Source organism: Caretta caretta, chromosome 1, assembly GCF_965140235.1.
Source record: "Caretta caretta isolate rCarCar2 chromosome 1, rCarCar1.hap1, whole genome shotgun sequence".
Taxonomy (NCBI): Eukaryota; Metazoa; Chordata; order Testudines; family Cheloniidae; genus Caretta; species Caretta caretta.
Window position 1 is genome coordinate 254,022,710 of NC_134206.1, and position 21,633 is coordinate 254,044,342.

Sequence of the window (21,633 nt, forward strand, 5' to 3'; positions counted from 1 at the left end):
ATAAATTGGTTAGTCTCTAAGGTGCCACAAGTACTCCTTTTCTTTTTGCGAATACAGACTAACACGGCTGTTACTCTGAAATCATGCCTACATAGATAACCTTTCTAATACAGGCCAAATCTGACTATCCTCAAATGTTGGAGAGCTTGGATCAGCATGTGGATCGAAACTATGTAGCCCATGCCCGCGTCTGCATTTACCCTCTCTGCAGTTTCCTCAGCTGTAAATTGGGATGATAACATAGCTACAGTACTCCAGGGAAAAGGTTGGGAAGCTCAAGTAGCTGCCGATAGAATGTAAGTAGTTTGGTATGTTATTAATGGGCATTTCTACGTTGGTGTTAGGGCACCATCTGGGTTGCCAAACCTCTCTTTTGACACTTGCTTATTAGCTAAGATTTTTAAGTTTAAGGCCAGAGTCTTTGACCAGGCATTTGAATTCTGTGGAAGTGTTTTGCAAGGAATTCTTAGCTAATCAAAGTCACTTACCTACAAGTGGAAAAAAGCAAAAATGGAGAAGTTCTGGAAGGAGGTAACTGGCCACAAGTTAGGAAAGAAAACCAAACGCAAAAAGCTCTAGTACCTCAGTCCAGGAAATCAGCAAGACACTTAACCATGGACTTCACTGGGACGAGTCTCGTGCTTAAAGTTAAGGATCTGCTTAACTGATTTGCTGGGCTGGAGCCAGAAGAAAAAGACCTGGAAGGGGAGGGTAGCTGTTGATGGGGGGAAATTTAAAACTCTTTTGCCTCAAATGGAGTCATAGCTGTTTATATGCACACACACAAATGTAAGAGGAAAGTCCTGCTGAACAGGAAACAATAAGCAAAGCCCTAAGAATTACCACACACACCAACTGTGTTTATTTAGAAGAGCCTTTCCACACATCCCTGTCTCCTAAAATCCACTCATCACTTTTCCATTCTGCCCTTGTTTAAAAAAAAAAAAAAAAGTCCAGTAGAGTTAAAACGTATGTCCTTAGAGTTAAAAGGTATGTCCCTGCTTTGCTCTCCAAAGAGTTATATTTTTAGTTTACGAAATATTGGCAGGTGTGAAAGATGTAGGCTGCATTACAAAAACCAGCATGTTGTCATCAGCCAGCAACTGCTCAGAAACCTTAAATTAGAAATGTTACTCACTTGTGACTGCCGAAGATTAGGTCTGGAGCAGCTCGTACTAGGAATTCTCAAGCCATTTCTGTTTCCCTGGAAAATATAATGCGTTCAGTGTCCAGTCCAGGCTGCTCTCTTTAATGAGAGGATACAGATGGATTTGAACCATTTCCTTTATATCATCTGTGGATTTAAAACAATGAACAGCCAATATGTGCAACCCAGATTCCCACTGAAGTCAGTGGTTCTCTCTATTAGCTGAGAGGTCCACCTGCACAGCTCCAGCTACAGGATCAGGCCTTAGTGTTGATTAAATAATCCTAGCGCTGTAAGAGTTTCCAAAGTGTGTCTGGGGAGGCACTGCATCATTTTTAAGACCTGATTTATTTAGATTAGAAACTTAAATATTTTCCCTTTTAAAAAAAAACAAAAATGCCACCTGCTTGCTAAAAAAAATAAAACATTGATATTCCAATACCCCTGGTTCATCTGTGTTTTAGTGAGTGACTGTCCTCTTGTGGAGTGTACAAAAGAAAAGGTATATAGTACATGCAGAGAGACGCTCAGAGCTCTCATGAAAGATATTTTGTGTAAATGCTGATGCATGAAAATCAGCAAGCTTTGAAGTGGAGTGGAGGGCAATAAATTGAATTTAATATGAAAATAAAAAGCAACAAGGGATACTATATAAATTGTAGTGGACTGATGCAAGGGAGAGTGGTGGGTGATGTACCACATAATTCTGGGCTTCTTGCTTCATAATTTAGATGGGGAGCTGGTTTAAAAAAAATTGAAATTCAAAATTTCACCCAAAAATTCAGGCATGTAATTTCTGTGAATATTGTATCTTGTCTTTTTTCTCCAACCAGCTTAATTTAAGTCTATTGTATGGCATAGGACATGGGGCCTTGCTTATTTCATTTTATTTCCATTGATAAAAACTAACCATTTTAGAAGGACAGTTCTAACATTGTAGGCTAAGCACTGAAAAAAGAAATGTTTTATAATGCCTCAAGATGACAAAATCGTCTATTCCATAACTTCGGACACTTTTGCCCCCACTATAAGTGAAAGTTTTCCATTAGATTTATTAAGTGTACTTATTTCAGAAAATCCAGCATTGTTCCATTTCATGTAAAGATTGCACCAGAATGAGTGGAAAATTAACTAGTGGTTTAAAGTTCAGAGTTAAACCCAGTATTGCCAACCCCAGACACACACAAATCATGAGTCAAGCCCCTGAAATCTTGAGATTGACTGACTTAAAAACCATGAAATTTAAAATAATAAATGTGGAGTTGTTTTTCTTTGCCTTACACTTTTTGAGCTTTTAGGGTGCACACTGGTCTCCCTTTCAGGCCTTTCTCTATAACCAAGAGGGCTAGAAACTTTTTTTTTCCCCCTGAAAGCTGACATTCTCATATAATCACTTGCCTCCTGGAGCTGAGGCTTTAAGTAAAATATCAAATATCACGATACTTGTGAAAAATTTGTAAGAGTTCACAATGCTGTAAAACACTCAAAACGACTGCTCCTTTGCAGGGTGAGAAGTTCTGGATTGCTACCAAATCTTGGGCAGGGGAGAAGGGGGTAAAGGAACGCTGCTCTGATGACCAGCAGTGCACATTATAACTGTTATTCTGCCAAGGGTTTAAACTTTAAGCCCTATTTAGTGAGGGGGAGGGGAGGAGAAAGCAAACCATGAGACTTGGGACATGTTTTCAGGCCCCAAAACAGACTATCACCTTGGACAAAAGTATGATTCAGCAATATGAATAGGAGATTGTTCCTGCGTTTATACAGATCAGTGCCCCTAGTCCACTTCTTACAGCATAGCAGAATAAATGATGCTTGGTCAGGTACTTATGTTTAACCTTTTCCCTGCACTGTTAATATTTCACAGCAACCCCCTGTGCTGCAGAAATGTTATGATTTGAGGGCTGAAATATGTCAGAATGTTAACAGCTCTGTGGTCACCTTGGAATAATTCAAGCAAACTGTATATGGATTAACAGAGCATGTGCCTTGTCGTCTTTTAGGTTTTATATAGCGCCAAGCACACCATGTGGGCTTGACAGATAATAATTCTAACACTTTTCCCAGCATGCCTGGCAATTTAATTTGGTGCCTATGTTGTGTGAATATCGTACTATTCTATTTATTTGTATTGTGGTAGCACCTACGGGCCACAAACACGGACTATGACCCCATTGTACTAGTTGCTGTGCAAACACAGAACAAAGAGACAGTCCCTGCACCCAAAGAGATGAAACACTTAGGTCTGGTCTAGTTACTGGTTTTTGTACCAGTAATAACTATTTCAGTTAGGAGGTGTGTTGGTTTTGTTTTGTTTTATCAGACTATTCTACTAGTGCAACCCCTAGTATGCAGAGCGTCCCTTGGGTATGGCGAATCGGGGCTACCGCTACAGGCCCTGCACTTTGGGGGGCCCCCATGCATGTGTCGTCTGGGGGCGCTATACCGGCCCAGGAGAGGTTGGGGTTAAGGATTCAAGGGGCCAGGCCGGCCCGGGCAGTTAGCGGGGGGCCTGGTGCTGGCAGAAGGGGTTGCGGAAGCGTGCATTGTATTTCTTTTTCTTGCTTGGCATCGTGGGGCTCAGGCTCAGTCTCCGGCAGCGGCAGCAGCAACCCCGGCCTGCCCCACCCCGCCAGCTCCCGGTGTCGCCTGCCACCACACCGGCTGCCAGCGTCCTAGCGCCACCGGAACACGCCAGCGCCAGGCTGACTCCATCCATTTCCCTTCCACCCTGGACCCCTCCCTTTTCCAGGACCCGCCAGCAGAAGGGGCTCCCTAGCTCAGATGCCACCCTGTGACTCTCCATCTTCCCTCACCCCCCAGCACTCGTGTCCCCTTCCCACACCAGATTTCGTCTGTATAAAAAATGTTAAGGGGGGCCCATACAGGCTGATTTGTCCCGGGCTCCGCACCCCCCTAGGGATGGCCCTGCTAGTAAGGATGCAGTTATACCAATATAAAGGGGCCTTACTGGTATTGTTTGTTCCCCTTCCTGTATGGGGATAGCTTTAGGAGTTTAAAGTGCCTTTATACCAAGACAAATATAATTAAAGTGGTACCACTTTTATGTATAAATCAGGCATTCGCCTAGCCCCCCAACCAGTTTTCAGTCTTATCAGAGAAACACAAAATTCCACCGAAACCGTTAACAAGTTTCAGTATGTCTAGCTCAGTGAGCAGTAGATATGGGAAATATCCTATTTTAATGTTGTTGCTGCACATTAAAACCTGGACATTTCTAGACCTTAATTCTAAGCCTTTCTCAAAGATCCCCAGAAAAATATAATAAAAGTGTATTTGCTTAAATCACATTAAGGACTTTTAGGTCATTCAGTTTAAGCCCATCAAAGGGCTCAGTAGGTAAAGTTTCCATTTAAAAAAAAAATCCAAACTATGACATTCAGTGTGCAACCCCAGAAGGTATTGAAGGTATTAAAAATCTGTTGAGCATACATGTGTACAAAACCAAGGGTACTGCTTCATCCTTCAAAACCGAAAATTGGAAAGCAATGACTCACAACATGCTGATGTTTTGGGTGAAAAAACATTAAAATCATTGATACTGAGAGAATTTTACAAGCAGAAAGGGAGCCTGGGATTCATCATTGATTGTTTTTACTGATGTAGAGATTCCAGGTTTATTAGTGATGGGCAACAAGTGTAATTTTTAAAAATACAAATATATATATGTGAACTAAATCTACATTTTGTCCAACAATGACATTAAGGATAGAGTCTGATCCTGCACCATTGAAGTCCATGGGAGGGTTGTCATTGACTTCAGTAGACACAAGATCCCAACTTTATAACAGTGAAGTGAGGGCTTATTTGTAATCTCAAATAGGTCTATGTGCAGTTTGCCATATCCTGTATACCATTTGCACTATCGCTATGGACTGCATGTGCTTAGTGTCTGAGAATACGAGTATAGCATAAGTTCTGTGCTCTTACTATGTGTTACAAGCCTGGGGCATGTATGTGGCACTCTCAGTCTGCACTTGTTTGCTGGATAAATAAAATTCACTTTTTAAAAACTTCCTAAATGTTGAATTCTACATCTCCCACCTACGTGCCTGGAACAGAAAGGCCAAGATTTGGAAAAGCAACAAGTGACTTTGGGTAGCTCAATTCTTGGCCACTCAACCAGAGATGTCCTAAAGAGGATGGATTTTCAGACAGTATGAAAATCAGACTCCTTTCAGGTGTCTCAAGTTTGACACCCCAAAAAAATGAGGTATGTAAAAATCATTGAGTCACTTTTGTAACTCTTGGCCATGTAGCCCTAGACATATGTCTACCCAATTAGCCACAACAATTCACCATATCAATATTTTTCTTTAGAGCGTGCCTATATATACAGTCACATGCTATGCCATAAAAGAACCATTTCAGTCTGTCTTATCAGATCTCAAACCAGTGCCATTGCTAGGACTGTAAATTTGGGTGAGCCTCAACTTATGGTGGGCAGGCAGTGACGGGCTCGCGCTAGCATAAAAATAGCAGCGTGGACATTGCAGCACAGGCTAGCCACTCGAGTCCAAGACCGCCTGGTTCTGAGGTAGAGAACAAGCAGGGTAAACTGAACTGGCTGACTGAAGTGTCTCCTTCCCCCGCACCCCCCCCCCCCGCCCCCGGTATGCATAGCTATGGCCTTTGGGAGAGAAATGCAGGGTGCAAGATGCAGCTTGGGCCCCTTGAGGCTGAAAATGGAGCTGGCCTTACTCCTGCATGGGGCAGAGCAGAGGGAAGATTAATGGCATAGGGCAAAAGAGGTGGAGCTAATAGTAATAAGCACTGGACACAGGCATGCTATTCCAGGCCTATTTCCACGCTTCACCTCCTAACTCTGGGCTCAAGGAACTTCCTCCCCAACCCTAGGCTACCACAGACACTCCAACCAACAACCCTCTTCCTCCACCCCAAGTCTTCCACTAGTTAAAAATGTCTTTATTTTCCAGTTTTCTGGTGGTTGATTGTTGTTTTTTTTACATACTTCCAGAAGCTAATTTTTCATTCCTCATTGAGACATGCCAGGGCTGAACTATTAAAATTAGGATATTTTGAGTTAACAGAGTGCAAAAATGTCTGGGGGAAAAATGTAGGGGGTGTGTGTGTGTGTGTGTGTGGTGTGACACTAAAATTCACCCTTGGGCTGAGAAACAAACATGATCAATTGCAGCCCAAAGAGTAATTCTTGTAGAAAGTTAAAAGCCTCTGAAAATAGCACCATAGTATGAAAGTGCTTCATTGAGAATAACTACAGAGTTGCTACAGTGATGCAGTAAAAAGATAATTGATACTTAGCCCACCATAAAGCTGTTCATTTTTTCCATGGAGATGTATCAAGTGTTAGCATTAAAATTAGATCCAATTTTTGCATTATATTTCATTTATCCTCTTTTCTGAATGCTTTTCCATTCTGTTCTAAAGTGATGTGACACACAGACAAATGAAACCCCAGCAGAGAAGGCACTGAAACAAAGTAAATTGATCAGCTATCTGATCTCTCTAAATCTTCTGTGAGCTGCAGTTTGATGCCATGTTCTTACTTCCAAGTAGCTCCCACTGACAGCAGCAAGCCTTGGGTGGAATAAGGCTGAAAGATCAGAGCAATGGCTCTGTAAACTGTTTACAGCATTGTGCAGCTTGCAGCAGACATATAGCTGAGAAGAAATCAGAGCTGTGAAATTCCACACCTTTCATTTCAACAGGGTCGAATTGAGCTTCTATCCTCTTTTGTAATCCCTGCAAAACTGTATTTTGTGAGACACTTCACTACCTGTTTTTTAAAAAGCGTAGGTAGGGCAGTAAATATTCCATTCTCTTCAGCACATTTTTGTATCTCTAAAAAAAAAAAAAGTTAACTTTACTTAGTGCATCATTTTTTATTTTATTTTTGCTCCCTCAGCATCACTTCAGGTCCAAGTCCTGGGCTTTGGAATGCAGCACGTCACTTCCTAGACTCTTGTGATTCTATAGACTATACTTTCAGGCCAGTATAGCTTCTCAGTCATCTGTGCTGCAACTAAAACCTACTTAGCTGTCTGCCCCAGGTATAATTAGTAAACGGCTCTGGTTTTGTACCAGCTGCATCTCAAGTATAATTCTTGCTCTTGGCTACGGCCCAGTTGCATTGTGGATTATTCTAATTTCTCTATCAAATAGCGTGCGTAGTTTGTGGTGCTTTCCTTAGACAAGTGAAATGATATTAAACACAGACAAGTACTGTATAATATAATTTGCTTTTTGCAAAGAGCCTGGACTATGCACATCACAGTATAGACAATTTTGTATAAACCCGAAAGAAAAATATATCCTTGTCTCCTTAAAATTAAGGTCAATCTGAAACTGGATATAGAGTCCTTGTCTTTGACTCTCTCCATGTTGACTTTGGGTTAGAGCCATTAAAGTGCAACAGATTTGCCTCTATATGTACCTATCCCCATCTAAGAAGATTCTGTGTCTAAGCAAGTCATCTGGATCACATGCGTCAAGAAATGATATAATTTAATTTTCAGCCATTTCAAGCCAGGAGCTAATTTTATGGAGGATAATTTAAGAAGCAGCTGCCTGATGCCATGAGCACATGAAATGCTAGGAGGCAAATGAGCATTGCTTTACAGCTTTGAATGACTTTTTACAGCTTTGCTTCAGAACAATTATTGGGCCAAATTCTTTGCTGCGGTAATGTCACAGGTGGGTTTACGGCAGGAGAGAATTGGGCCTATTATATTCTTTTTAAGATAGAAAGAAACTTAGCGCTGGTTGGGAATATTAGTTATTTCCTTCATAATACTCTAGTAATAAGGAGAAATCAGAAAGTAAAGAAAAGTAAGATTTTTCATCTTCTAAGTCAGGGGTTGGCAAACTTTTTGGCCCAAGGGCCACATCACGGTTGCAAAAGGATAGGGAAGGCTGTGCCTCCCCAAACAGCCTGGCCCCTGCTAACCCCTGTCCCCTCCCACTTCCCGCCCCCTGACTGCCCCCCTTAGAATTCCCAACCCATCCAACCCCCCTGCTCCTTGTCCCCTGACCGCCCCCTTCCGGGACCCCCCCATGCCCTGACAGGCCCCCCGGGACTCCCACGCCTATCCAACCCCTCTCGCTCCTGGTCCCCTGACTGCCCTGACCCCTATCCACACCCCTGCCCCTAACTGCTCCCCGGGACCCCACCCCCATCCAACCCACTCCGCGCTCCCTGTCCCCTGACTGCCCCGACCCCATCCACACCCCACCCCTGACAGGCCCCCCGGGATTCCCACACCTTTCCAACCCCCCCTGTTCCCCATCCCCTGACTGCCCTCCACCCCCTGCTCCCTATCCCCTGACGCCCCCCCCCCCGGGATCCCCTGCCCCTTATGCAACCTGCTTCCCACTCCCTCACCATGCTGCTCAGAGCGGCAGGAGCTCGCTGCCCGGCAGGAGCGGCGGGCCAAAGTGCTGGCGTCGCGGTGAGGCTGTGGGGGAGTGAGGACAGCAGGGGAGGGGCCAGGGGTTAGCATTCCCGGCCGAGAGCTCAGGGGCCGGGCAGCACGGTCCCATGGCTGTAGTTTGCCCACCTCTGTTCTAAGTGGTAAGATAATGATGGCTTCTTACTATTGATGAGCCACTGAGTGAAGGATTCAATGCACAAGAGCATTACATGAGGCTTTTAAGGGTTTTTTATGCTTTCCTCCACAAATTTGCATATAGCGTATTGCTCAAAGTATGAAAAGCTATGTTAAAAATGTATTATGATTCAGACTTAAGCCAATGAAGGGCCATATCCAAGTCCTTGATGCTAATGGAAAGACTCCCATTGACTTCAGTGGGCTTTGGATCAGGCTCACAAAGCAGAAAATGCAGACATAGGTCTTCCTTAACATATCCCATTCTTCTTGTTACAGACTGGCATCTCGAGGGGGTATAAATCAGAGCAGCATTCAGCCCTCTGAATGGAAACTGATGCAGCTTTGTTTTCTTGTCTGCTGATACTCAGACAGAAACAATATCCCACATTCATCTGTGCTGCAATTCCATTGACTTTGGTGGACTTATAGTTCTTAGAGAGAATTTGGCAAATATCTCTGAAAACTGTGAACTGCCTCTACTTATTTGAATAGAGTTGTTGATTCTGAAACATAATGATGGCAGATTAATAGGAATAGTAATTGTCACTGCTAATAATTTAAGCAGAAACATCAAGTTATCCTAATATTGCAGGCTAAGTACCTTCACACACACACACACATACCCACCACCACCACTGCATCTGAACTTTCTGGGAGTTACAATACAGATTGGTAGCAATGGATGCAACTACAGACTAAGCCCAGTCATATGAGTTAATAGCTTTATTTGTTTCTTAAACGAAAACTTAGTCCTATAGAAACAGATGTGGCCACCTGAGAAGATACTAATAAGAGGTAACATCAAGTATCATCTCAGGACTGGCCTACACTAGAAAATTAGATCAACCCAGCTACATTGCTCAGGGGTGTGAAAAATTCACACCTCTAAGCAATGCGGTCATGCTGACCTAAGTCCCCATGTAAGCAGTGCTAGGTCAACAGAACAATTCTTCCATTAACCTGGCTACCACGTCTTCGGAGGGAGAACTCCTCCCATCAGCATAGGTAGTGTCTACACTGAAGTGCTACAGCGACATAGCTGCAGCTGTACCGCTGTAGCATTTCAAGTGTAGACAAGCCCTCAGTCTGACTCCTGAAGCCAGGCAGAATCAATAGATACAATTCTTCTTTGCCTGTCACTTCGTGTGCTATGGCCTTTCCATGTACATATAACTAAAATTATCGTTTTATGAAGAAATCATAGTTACAGTCTGCTCGGAGCATTGTCTTGCTGTGATACAATCAAATTATTCATTTAATTTTATGTGTATGTGAGAGAGAGAGAGAGACAGACCGTTGGCGGGGGAGACACTCTATAAATGAATGATCCATCCCTCTCATTCTGGAGAAAGCAAACACTTGAGGAAGAGAAATCATCTGAAACCTATTTGTTTTGCCTCTGCCTGATAAGTCCTTCTGAATAGGCACAATGTAATGTTAGATTCCTTGAGAATCCCTTGGAAGTATGTTAAATAGCCATCTGCATTTTCCTGTTTCTTCCCCAAATGCCCCACTGAGTTGCACTGGTAGTGTGTAGCGTTCCTCTCTGCTTTGCCTTGATGAAAGTGAGTTTGCTTTGCAAATGACCACCCTGCAGCGTGGCCTCTCTGCTCTCCTTTCTAGGCTTTGAAATAAAATCATACCTCAACATTTATAATGAATGCTATCGGTCGCTTTTGAAGTTTGAAAAGTTCATCCTTGTTAAATGTGTCTGAAGCTGAGGGAGCTGAACTGTTGCCTTGCTAGGGGATTATATCTCTGGGTGAGGCTGCAGAAGCCCTCTGTGAATCAGCAGCTGAGGAGTTAATTCCCAGCCCTGATACGCAGAGGAATAATTAATTAAGCTGGTATGGGGACTGAAGACCAATCAGGTATTCAAAGGAAAGCCAGGAAACTCAGTGTGGGAAATCCCCCCCTTGTGCAGGTAATGCCTACGCCCATTTAAGACCCACAGAAGCCCTATGTTGTGTGACTTAAATAGTGCATGTGTCATGTGCTGATCTCTTGTGCATCTGAAAATGTCGCTGCATAAAGGAATTTCCCAGAGGGGACAAGAGCTTTTAAGGAGGCAGAGCCCCCAAATCCTCATGTTTGAAGACCAAGATGTAGCCTGGGCTGGGAGTCTTCTGTTTGCTTCTCTGGTTTCATAGATGCTTCTTCCCCCTTTCTGTGTGTCAAAGAGCTCAAAAATAAAGCTTGGGAGGGTGGAGGGAATTCACTTGGTAAAAAATTTTGCTGTTGGATCACATGGCCCAACCCACCAGCTCACAATCTCCTTCACTAGAACTCCCCATCTTACTGAGCTGTTTTCTTTTTCACCACTTGATCTGAAAATGGGAGGTGGGGAATAACTTCAACCCCTTTCTGTCCATGAGAAATGCCAGGAGTGGGGCTGTAATGTATTGGGAAGGGAGACTGTCCATGGCCAATGTCTACCTCTACCATGCTCCTGTATGTCCCATTTTTAATTTTATTAACAGGCTTCCTTTTGCAGCAATTCTTTCCTTTCTTTCTTTCTTAAAAACAAACAACCAAATGACACCAGGCTCCCTGCAATTGGCAGCATCAATAGACACTCCCTGCACTCAGAAAGGGCTTCCTCAGGCTCTGCTTAGGAAACATAGCCTGACCCCATCCACCATAAAGTGGTGCACAAGCTCCATCAGTCAGCTCGGGATCTGGCAATTGAACAAGAGAAGAGAAGCCAGAGTCGAGCACCTATCAAGGAGAATGACCCATCTCAGTCCCAGCAGCAAGCCTGACTTGGTTCAAACTGGTTCTGAGTTTTTCTACTCCTGATTCTTCTCTCTTTGCCACCATTTCTTGCTAAGGGGTGGATTCTGCCACCTTATGTGTACTGAGTAGTACCTTACTCTAGGAGTAGGCTGATTGAAAATAGTATGATTAGTAGAGCAGAATAAGGAGGTATTCAAGGTGAGTATAGATAACAAAATCTGGCCTTTTGTAAGGGCCTGATCTGAAGTCAATGAGTGTCTTTCCATTGAATTCAGTGAGCTTTGGATCAGGCCCTATGTTCTTATTTTACTTCTTACACTAGTAAGCACTACCGTCAGTATTAAATGTTTGCAGTGTGGGACCCGTAAAATGCTCTAGCAGAACCCAACTCATTTTATGTCCAGAAGAACCAGGCTAATCTATTGCCTCCGTTCGATGATATCTCAACAGTAAGCAGAGGGGTTTTTTTTTCCCTACATTTCAGTCTAATTTAACACACATTTAAGTTCCCCTAGAGTTGTTACCAAATATGAAAGGCAAGTGCCTTATAAATCATGACTCCGCAGCACCATTGTGCAGCATAGTTACAAGACTGACTGTGTCCATGTGTTGAGGCGAAGGAACATGCAGAGAGATGTCCTTAACTATGATCTCAACCTTGCCCTGAAAAACCAATTTCTCAGGATAAGATGTAGTTTTTAATTACTCGTCTGCCACTTAACAACTCCTGCCAGCTGCACTAAATAGTCCCCATTTACGTGGGAGATATCATCCTTGCGTCTGTGTTTTCGGCATTGAATTACTGTAACCGAGAACTGCAAGCAGGGTACAAACTGTAGGCTGAGGTTATGTCTTCAGTGTGCCGTTAACTCGGGCTCTTACTCATCTGTTGCCCTAACCCAGCACCTGCTCTTGGCCAAACACAAAGCCATCTCACCCAAGTTGGGTGGTGCTTTAAACCCAGGCTAGCAGGCTCGGCTGGGGTACAGGCTAGAGCTGGGGTGCTGCTTTCACTTGCACCTTTGCAATTTCACTTTGCAATGAGGATGCAGGCTAAACCACTGAGTGCTGATAGTCTTCCAACATCTTCCCACTATTCCTCTCCCCACACCCCGTACCATGAACCCAGAAAGACAGACGAGCTCTTCCACAAAGTGACATCGAGAGGCTCTGCTTACTGCAGCACAAGAAGTCCTAGCAACGCACTTGGGGGAGGGGGAGTGTCGCAACAGTGAGGACACAGTAATGCTGACATGGCTTTGCAGTGTGGCTGCTCACCCCTAGGCTAGACTAACCTAGGTGCTCACACCTGGTGCCCATCACCTACTGCTGATTAACTGTACAGTGAAGACATACCATTAGAGATTGAATGCATTAGCTACTGCTTTATTTTCTTAACCATTGCCTGCTGTTTAGTAAAAATGCCACATATGAAGTCAAATAAGAACGGCCATACTGGGTCAGACCAAAGGTCCATCCAGCCCAGTGTCCTGTTTTCTGACAGTGACCAATGCCAGGTGCCCCAGAGGGAATGAACAGAACAGGGAATCATCAAGTGATCCATCCCCTGTCTCCCATTCCCAGCTTCTGGCAAACAGAGGCTAGGGACACCATCCCTGCCCATCCTGGCTAATAGCCATTGACGGACCTATCCTCCATGATGCTATAAATATAGCTCAGGCTTCCCATTGTAACTTTGTGTACTTGCGTTCTGTGACACATCTTGTTGTTCATTCCTGTGGGGGCAGTGTGGAGCAGCTTTCTTTTTAAAAATCCTTTCTTGGTTTATGTCTTTGTTGGCTCACTGAACTGATGACCCGTGCCGTTTCTGTTGCTTTGGTTAGGTTTTATTGCTGACTGTAATATTGTGCCTACCCTGATGATCTCCAACCTGTGTGTGTTCAAGGCCCCATGGAAAGACATTATTCTCTTGTAGGGGCAGTCCAAGCAGTTTAACACCTGCTACCTTCCAATGGAGATGATCCTTTCCTAAAGAGCGGGTAAATGTTCCATTGAACACTTTAACATATGCACATACTGAACTGGAGATTTACTCTGTGGTCTCCAACCTCTCTAACACAGTGAGCTCAACTGAGAGAGAACAACAAAATGAGGGCTCTTTAGAAATATTCATGTGCATGGGCAAACTTAATTCTGGCATTGCCAACCCAAGCACTTAAAAGTTAGGAAATCTTAGGGATGTTCTTTACCATAGTGGGTTTTTGTGGGTCATTTACCTAGGTTTTAAAAAAGCAAACTGAACAAGCAGAAGATTCATCATGTGGCATCATAGTGAAACCCACATGGGTCATCAGCAGGTTCAGAAACTTCAGCCCTCTGCCACTTGAGCTAACAGAGAACAGATAGCTGTCAGAGGTTGTCATCCTCTATGCGAATTAGCACTAGAGGGGAAGAGAACACCTTGCCAGGGGGTTTCACAGCCATTTGCTAACAGCAAAGGAATAGTGGGACTCAGGAATATTGGGTCAAGCTCTGGAGGGGTGTGTGCTCTGGGGGACACAGAACCTTCTGCCCCATCCTCTCCAACCTATCCTGGTTTCATTCATGTCATTTTCCCCACCCCTGTCTCCTTGTCCCAGTCTCCTCACCTTGCCAGTCCCAGTCTCCATTCCTGAGGCCTCTCAGCCCAATCCCAGTTTCCTTGCCCAGCACGTCCTAGTCTCAGCCCTCTAGTTTGTCTCCTTGCCCAGCCAGTCGCAGTTTCCCCATCACCCTGACTCCCAGTCCCAGTTTCAGTCTTGCCCACTGCCAGCCTCCAGTCAGTCTCTTCCCTGCACCAAGGCTCCGTGTCCCAATCTATTCCTCTCTCTCTCTCCCCTACAGGTCTGATTCTTGTTCCCTCTCCATTCCAATCAAGCAGCATGGAGGAGGAAGCTGCCTGGGACAGGCAGTGGGCTCATTGAGGGCACAGGAAAGATAGGCTCCCTGATCCCAGTGCAAGCTCCATACTGAGCACAATCCACAGGAGCCCAAGCTGCAGTTGCAGGGAAAGTCCTGCTCAGCCTTTGGCTGGAGCATGCTCTGTAGGGTCGGAATCTGGAATTTTAGCTGCTAAAATCTAAGAAGTCTCTACTGAGATGTGTGAACTCCAGTTTTTCAAAGTCTGTGTTAAATTGGGGTGAATTTTCATGGGTATGGGAAATGGCGTATCCCTGGCACAAAGGCCATGTCCCTTCCAATTTCAAGTACCTGCTCCAAAATATGGGGTCTCTAGAATTGTTTTGAATATGGGCAAAACCACGTATTTTCCCTAGCTTCGTTCTCAGAAATGGCTGAATTGTTTTAGCTGAAATTTTCCAAAAATATTCAGCCTGAAGCAGACATCCTGGCATGGAAATTTCAGCTCAAATGGTTGAAGTTTGGCAATACTATAAACAACTGAAAACAGGGTCTTAAAATAGGCAGTGCTATCAACTCACGCTATAATAATTATTAACTTGGGGGGGACCAATTTTTCAAACTTGGACGTTTCCATATTATATGTGCAATGTGACTAAGTTCCTTTGAAGTCGAGGGGTATATTGCATGAGTAAAGACTGCAGGATGTATCCTTCATGTAGATTTAAACACCAATATACATGATTTGTTTGTCTGACTTAGGTACCCAAGTTTGAAAATTGAGTCATGTATATTAGATGAATGATTCCATATTGTATACACGGTAACCTAAAAACAGTCATTTAAAATCCAAATAATTTTAATACAGTTACCAGTGAGGCTACTTCCTGGTGATCTTCCTTAGTAAGCAGCCCACTCTAGTGCTCTGAACATGCAAGCTAGAATATAACTTATGAAGTGAAACATCCATAGAGAAGGGCCATGTTTCTTTTTGAACTTTTTTGCTGTTAAGTGTTTCAGATTATAGCATTTTTACTAGAGGTATAAATCACATGGGTTTTCATTGTCTTACTGCAGTGGAATAACAGAAAAGACACACAAAGGCAGTGGTATAAATTCAAAGAGGCATTTAGTGGGCTACCATAAAAAACATCCAAGAAATTATAATGAAGAAAAAGGAAGTGAACCATTTATTTGGTATGCACAGAGGCAGTGTAGAGCCTGCTCCTGCAATGGTTATTCAGCAAATTTCTCATTGGCTTCTGTGTTCATGGAAGTTTGCCTGGGTAAGATCTGCAGGGTTGTGCCTGTGCTTTATTTCAAGTGTGTCTCTGTGTAATTTCTTCAAGTGCTTTATTTAAAGTTCTTTCTGGGCTTGTCTATGCTCCCCGGCAACTTGGATTATGGGGGTGTGAGTAGTGTGCATGAGAGTGCTGCACTGTAACTCCCCCGTGTGATCACTGTGGGCGTGAACAAATAGGTTCCTAGTTCACATTCATGGAAACCTCTTCAAACAGGATTACGTACATATGAAGTAGGAACCTTTTACTTTGCACCCACAGCATCCACCTGGGGGAGTTACAGCATAGCCTTTTGGTGTGCACTGCTCTTCACGCCCCTGTAGGCGGAACTGTGGGACAGTGTAGACATGCCCTCAGACTCGTAGGATACTGCATTGAGCCAAACCGGTGCCTGAGATAACTAGATTGAAGCCAGTACCGTTGCACTAGGCATTAATTTGGTCTGTTCTCTCTAAGGACCAGCTCCTGCCCTGTGCTATGTGTGTGTGTGTTAGTCATGGGAACAAAGCACAGAGACAGAGACCCTCGTACCCACCCACTGTCCCATGTAAAAGGCAGGCAGGATTGCTATAATTCTTGAAAGCTCAGTTGCAAAGTGTACCAGCTACCTAGCCAGTGCACCCCAGCCCAAAAAGGAGCGTTCCACATGGGGAGTATAGTTAGGCCCCCATCAGGCTAGTGTGAATACTGCCCCGGGGTGTGGGTGTAGCATGTGCTAGTCTTAAGGGGATGATGCTCCTTTCTGGAGCCACAGTAGGACATTTCAGTACCATTTTTGGCCATCCCACACTGTACTGGCGTTTGATTCTAGTCCCACATCAGGTGTCTCTGCTTGCTGTGGGATGAGAGCAGAACAGGGGCTGATCTAACTTGAGCCAGCTAGCATATGGTTTAGGGAGCTAAACAGAACATGATGTGCTCCCGCTATTCTACCTCCCGGCCTCCAACATGCCCCCTTGCGCTGGGAGCTGTGGGACCTGGCCCTGCCAGCTGTACGCCTCGTGGGCATTTCTCCACGTCTGGGCTCTCCCCTGCAGGGGAGTTATGGGAGGTGTCTGCTCCCTTTGTGAGTCCTGAGAATCTGCCCCCATTGTACTTGAATGTATTGAGAAGATGCCAAACAGCGAGGGTAGAAAACAGCATCCAGCATTATCCCTTTCTCCTTCTCCAGATAAACAACAAGGCCTATTTTTATAATGTGTAAAGCATGAAGCAAGTTTAGTGTTTAGGGAGAACCTTAGGACAAGGGTAACCCATTAATAACTGAGAATTTTACCCCATCTCATCCATATCCAGTATCTTTCGGAGCCCACAAGCATGAATCTAAGATTAACTATAAATTAGAGAAACTGGTGAGCTATAAACGCATCTGAAATATGTATCTGTTTGAAACTGACAACATTGCTTGTGCTTCCTTCCCTCTGAGGAAGCTAACTCTTGATCTACATATGGAAATTAATTCTCGTGTTAAACTTGGAATTTTTTTTCTATGTAGAATTCAATTGTGTGGGCAGGGGGACAGCCACAGCTCCTCTCTCAGCTGTTAACAAAGCAGCTTTGTCTAGTGCAGTGGCTCCCTATCTGTGGTCCACAGAGCACCACTGATCTGTGGAACACTTGCTAATAGCCATGGAGAGCTCGCTGGTCACGTGGTGCAGGCTTTGCCCTTGTTTCTGGCTGTTAAAGGGGCATTAAAAAGAAACTAAAGCTTCATGAAATACTGTCCTAACTTTACTTTCCCAATATATTATTTGCTCAATATATTATGTGTAGATATAGCAGATGTTTCAAAAGCAAAAAGCCTCATTTCTGCAAAGTACTTAAGCATGGATTTAACATTAACTATGTGGTTAAGTGCTTTGCTGAATAAAGCTAGTCGGTTGAATTGGGGCCTGAATGCATTATATAAAATAGGTGTATATGAGAAACTCTTTTAATATGTGATCTGTTCAAACCATACCTCAAATCAATTGAACATCTAGCATTGGAGGCATGTTCTGAAACAGACTTCACCCTGTAAAATCCATCCACACAAACAACTCTCTTCTCTTTCCTGAATGAATGGAGACGTCTCTTTCAGTTTATGGGGTGATGCCAATTGGAGCAATGGACGTCTAAGCTGGAGCTGTGTGACTGACTGCGCCTCTGATTTGGTTCTAAATCAGTAGTTACTGAAACAATTTACCTTTCAGATAAAGACTCTAAATGAAAATCTATAATTGCTCTTTGTAAGTAAGACTGAAACAGAAGCATAAGCAGTAAAGGATTGAATCTTGGAGTGACGGCTGCTTTCCCTGTGAGAGCTTGGATAGAATTTGTACTGATTGGTCTACAATTTGCAGAGATTTCCTGGGAACAGAAAAAACACAAACAGCTTGTAAAGTGATTAGTCTGTAAGGTTGATATAGTATGCTAAATGTTACAGTGATTAGGGCAATTTAAAAAGAAAAAATTCAATTTTTTAAATTTTGTTGACAAAAATCCAGTTTGAACGGGAGCATTTCATATGTTATTTTGCCAGACAAGGCACATAATGGTAGACTGTATATTTTTTCCAAGCTGTACCCAGTAGGTTGTTCTAAACTTCTTGTTACATTCTTTTCACTTCAGTTATCTCAGAGCAGCAGGGGTGCTTCAGTACAGAAGTGGGACGAGTACTACTCCCCATTCTATAGGTAAGGAGGGCCTTGTTGCAGAAGAACAGACACTGTTGCACATGAGGGTAAGATCTAGGAGCCATGCAAAAGGTTCCTCTCCGTATGTGAGGCAGTGCTCAGTACTAGGGGGCTCCCTGCATGTTGCTTGTACAGTAGGTTTAGAGGCGAGGTGTGAAGAATATGCCACTATTTCATCCTTCAGCCTTCTCTCACCTTTGTGGATGGGAGGTGCCCTTGGGCTACTCTGGTCTAATGGCTGTGACCATGTCCTCTGCTACTGCATGACAGAGGATTCCTCCCTTTCCCCTTCTGATCTCTCCATTAGCCATCCAGGGCTCTCACACTGGCCAATATATTTTAATATTTCTTTTTGTGGACAAGAACCCATTTTGATCAGGAGCATTTCACATGCATTATTTTGCCAGACAAGGCACATAGTAGTGGGCTGTGGATACTGCTTCATGCTCCATGACTTGGGGTGGAGGATTCTGTCCCTTCCCTATTTCTGCAGAGAATCCCTGGGCAAAGCCACTTAACTCTGGCTTTTCACCAGGTTCAGGGTCTGGGCTACTGTCAGTTCTGTGATACTCCGCAGGAGGAATATGAATGATCAGACATCACAGTGGGGTGACAAACCAGGAGCAGTGAATGAGCTGTGTCATAAATATAAAGGGAAGGGTAAACACCTTTAAAATCCCTCCTGGCCAGAGGAAAAACCCTTTCACCTGTAAAGGGTTAAGAAGCTAGGATAACCTCGCTGTCACCTGACCCCAATGACCAATGAGGAGACAAGATACTTTCAAAGCTGGAGGGGGGAGAAACAAAGGGTTTGGGTCTGTCTGTGTGATGCTTTTGCAGGGGACAGAACAGGAATGGAGTCTTAGAACTTAGTAAGTAATCTAGCTAGATATGCGTTAGATTCTGTTTGTGTAAATGGCTGAGAAAATAAGCCATGCTGAATGGAATGGATATTCCTGTTTTTGTGTCTTTTTGTAACTTAAGGTTTTGCCTAGAGGGATTCTCTATGTTTTGAATCTGATTACCATGTAAGGTATCTACCATCCTGATTTTACAGAAGTGATTCTTTTTTACTTCTATTAAAATTCTTCTTTTAAGAAACTGAATGCTTTTTTCATTGTTCTTAAGATCCAAGGGTTTGGTTCTGTGTTCACCTATGCAAATTGGTGAGGATTTTTATCAAGCCTTCCCCAGAAGAAAGGGGGTAAGATTTGGGAGGATTTTGGGGGGAAAGACGTTTCCAAACGAACTCTTTCCTAATAATAATAAATACCAGTTAGACGTTTGGTAGTGGCAGCAAAAGTCCAAGGGCAAAAAGTAAAATAGTTTGTATCTTGGGGAAGTTTTAACCTAAGGTGGTAAAAGTAAGCTTAGGAGGTTTTCATGCAGGTCCCTACATCTGTACCCTAGAGTTCAGAGTGGGGAAGGAACCTTGACAAGCTGGCACAATGAAACTCAGCAAAGCAGCAAAAACTAGGCCTTTTGTTCTGCTTAGTTTAAAAATAAACACTCGTGGTGGAAAGCTACAATTCAGCAGTTGTGGATCAGTCCTTGTTGGTATTCACTGGCATGAGTAAGCCTTGGATACAGTAAATTGCAGCTTCTCGATTGCAGTACGTCAGTGGTTAGCTTTTCCACCTGCCTACAGAAGGAAGCGGTAATGCTGAGGCATTTTTAATGATGAAACAGAGCTCGGAAGAGCACTCAGAAAGGAGAGTGCTCTGTCAGCAAGTGTTATGTAACTGTCATGGATTGATACAGATGGTCATGACAGTTTTTAAAATAAACCGGGACTAGAGAGCAACATGAGCCGATCTGGATCATTATATCATGTAGCGCCTTAGGCGGTGCAGTGAGATGTCCCAACACTTTTTTCCCAAGGGCAGCTTGTCCAAGTCAGTAACAAGGTCACTGCAGTCAAAGTCACATCTGTGTGAGAGATCTAATGCAAGTAGCATGGGAAGTCTCTGACTTGACTAAGTGGGCTGAGACATTCTACTACATATTAACACACTGTGCAAGAGACTGTTGACTGCCTACTACATGGGATTCTTTTTAACATCCCAGGCCTCAGTCCTGCAACTGCATCTGTGCAAGTGGACATCTGATGGAGTCAACGGAGCTTTGCAGAGGCTCGGGGCCCTACCTGCATGGAACCAGTTGCAGGATCAGAACCTTACTATTTAATCTGGCATTGAAACAGGATTAACAATTTTGTGTGGCCCACAGAAAAAGCAACTGAGAACTATTTGTAATAGTAATTATAGAGCGTGTTTTTCATTTTCAAAGAGCTGGACAAACATTGATTAATTCCTGTGTTGAATAAGTAGGAATCATTAACTATATTTTATACATAAAAAAAAACTGTGACCAAAGGTTAAATAACTTGCCTGAAGCTACACAGGGAGTCATGAATAATCCTGACTACCAGTTCTGTGCTCCAACCGCTAGACCAGGCCTAACAAATTCAAATGGAGGGCTTCCCAAGTTTTTAACCACATATAGCTAGAGTCCCAAATACATTTTGTTGAAGTTAAATACCATGTTGCTTGTACCTGGCCTGTTCATTAAAAGTTCCCAATGTGTGTTGTAATTTTGGTCATGTTTTTTGATGTGTGTCCAATTAAAAAACTGATTGTTGATTTGCAGGACAAATCAAGGCAATCCCAAAATGGACACCTAATGAAATACTGGAATTATTGCATTCATGCCATTACATTATACGCTCTCAAAATGAATGGGCTTTCCTATCTGAGAAGTGAAACTGGAGCCACTCACAGTGAGCCAGCCTCATCACGCTGCAGCGTTATGAAGAGTGCAGAGAAATCCTCTCCATGCTGTATGTGTCAGAGGTCTTTGTCAAGGCGATCAAGTGTAATATTTAGAAAAGAATGCCTTGTTTCACAGTATCAGTGATATCTCAGTTGATATGGCTACATCAGAACTGAGCTGCATTTATGGCTACACTGGAACATCTCTGCATTTATTTCAGAGTTCAGCACAGTGCATGTCATTTTCAAGTTGTTTCTAATTTCAAATAACAGTGTTGTGACACCACGGTTACCGGTGTTTAGTGACCCCTCTGAAGTTAGCTAAATGGACACAAGGTACCAATTTTCCACATCGGTGTGGAAAGATTTTTATTACAACTCTGTTTCTAAAGAAATGCTGTCTGAGTTAGCTAATGCCAGCTTCCCCAAGCATGTCCAAACAGCATTTTTGATTTTGCCTTTTGAGGTTGTGATTTAAAAAGGACTCTGGGCACCTCATTTATTTAAGAATTCTCAAAAGCTGAGACTTGATAA

General features: G+C 43.5%; 1 protein-coding gene across 6 annotated transcripts in view; it reads left to right on the forward strand.

The window, feature by feature from the left end:
* Positions 1-21,633, forward strand: part of CHST11 (carbohydrate sulfotransferase 11) — a 245,946-nt gene that overhangs the window by 183,981 nt on the left and 40,332 nt on the right. The window contains exons 1-2 of one of the 6 annotated variants that reach the window (XM_075123296.1): positions 19,145-19,200; positions 20,978-21,167. The exons of the other annotated variants lie outside the window; for them this stretch is intronic. The gene's annotated coding sequence lies outside the window, so the exon portion shown is untranslated. Of the gene's footprint in view, positions 1-19,144; positions 19,201-20,977; positions 21,168-21,633 lie in introns of those variants that run through there. 6 annotated transcript variants of the gene reach the window in all.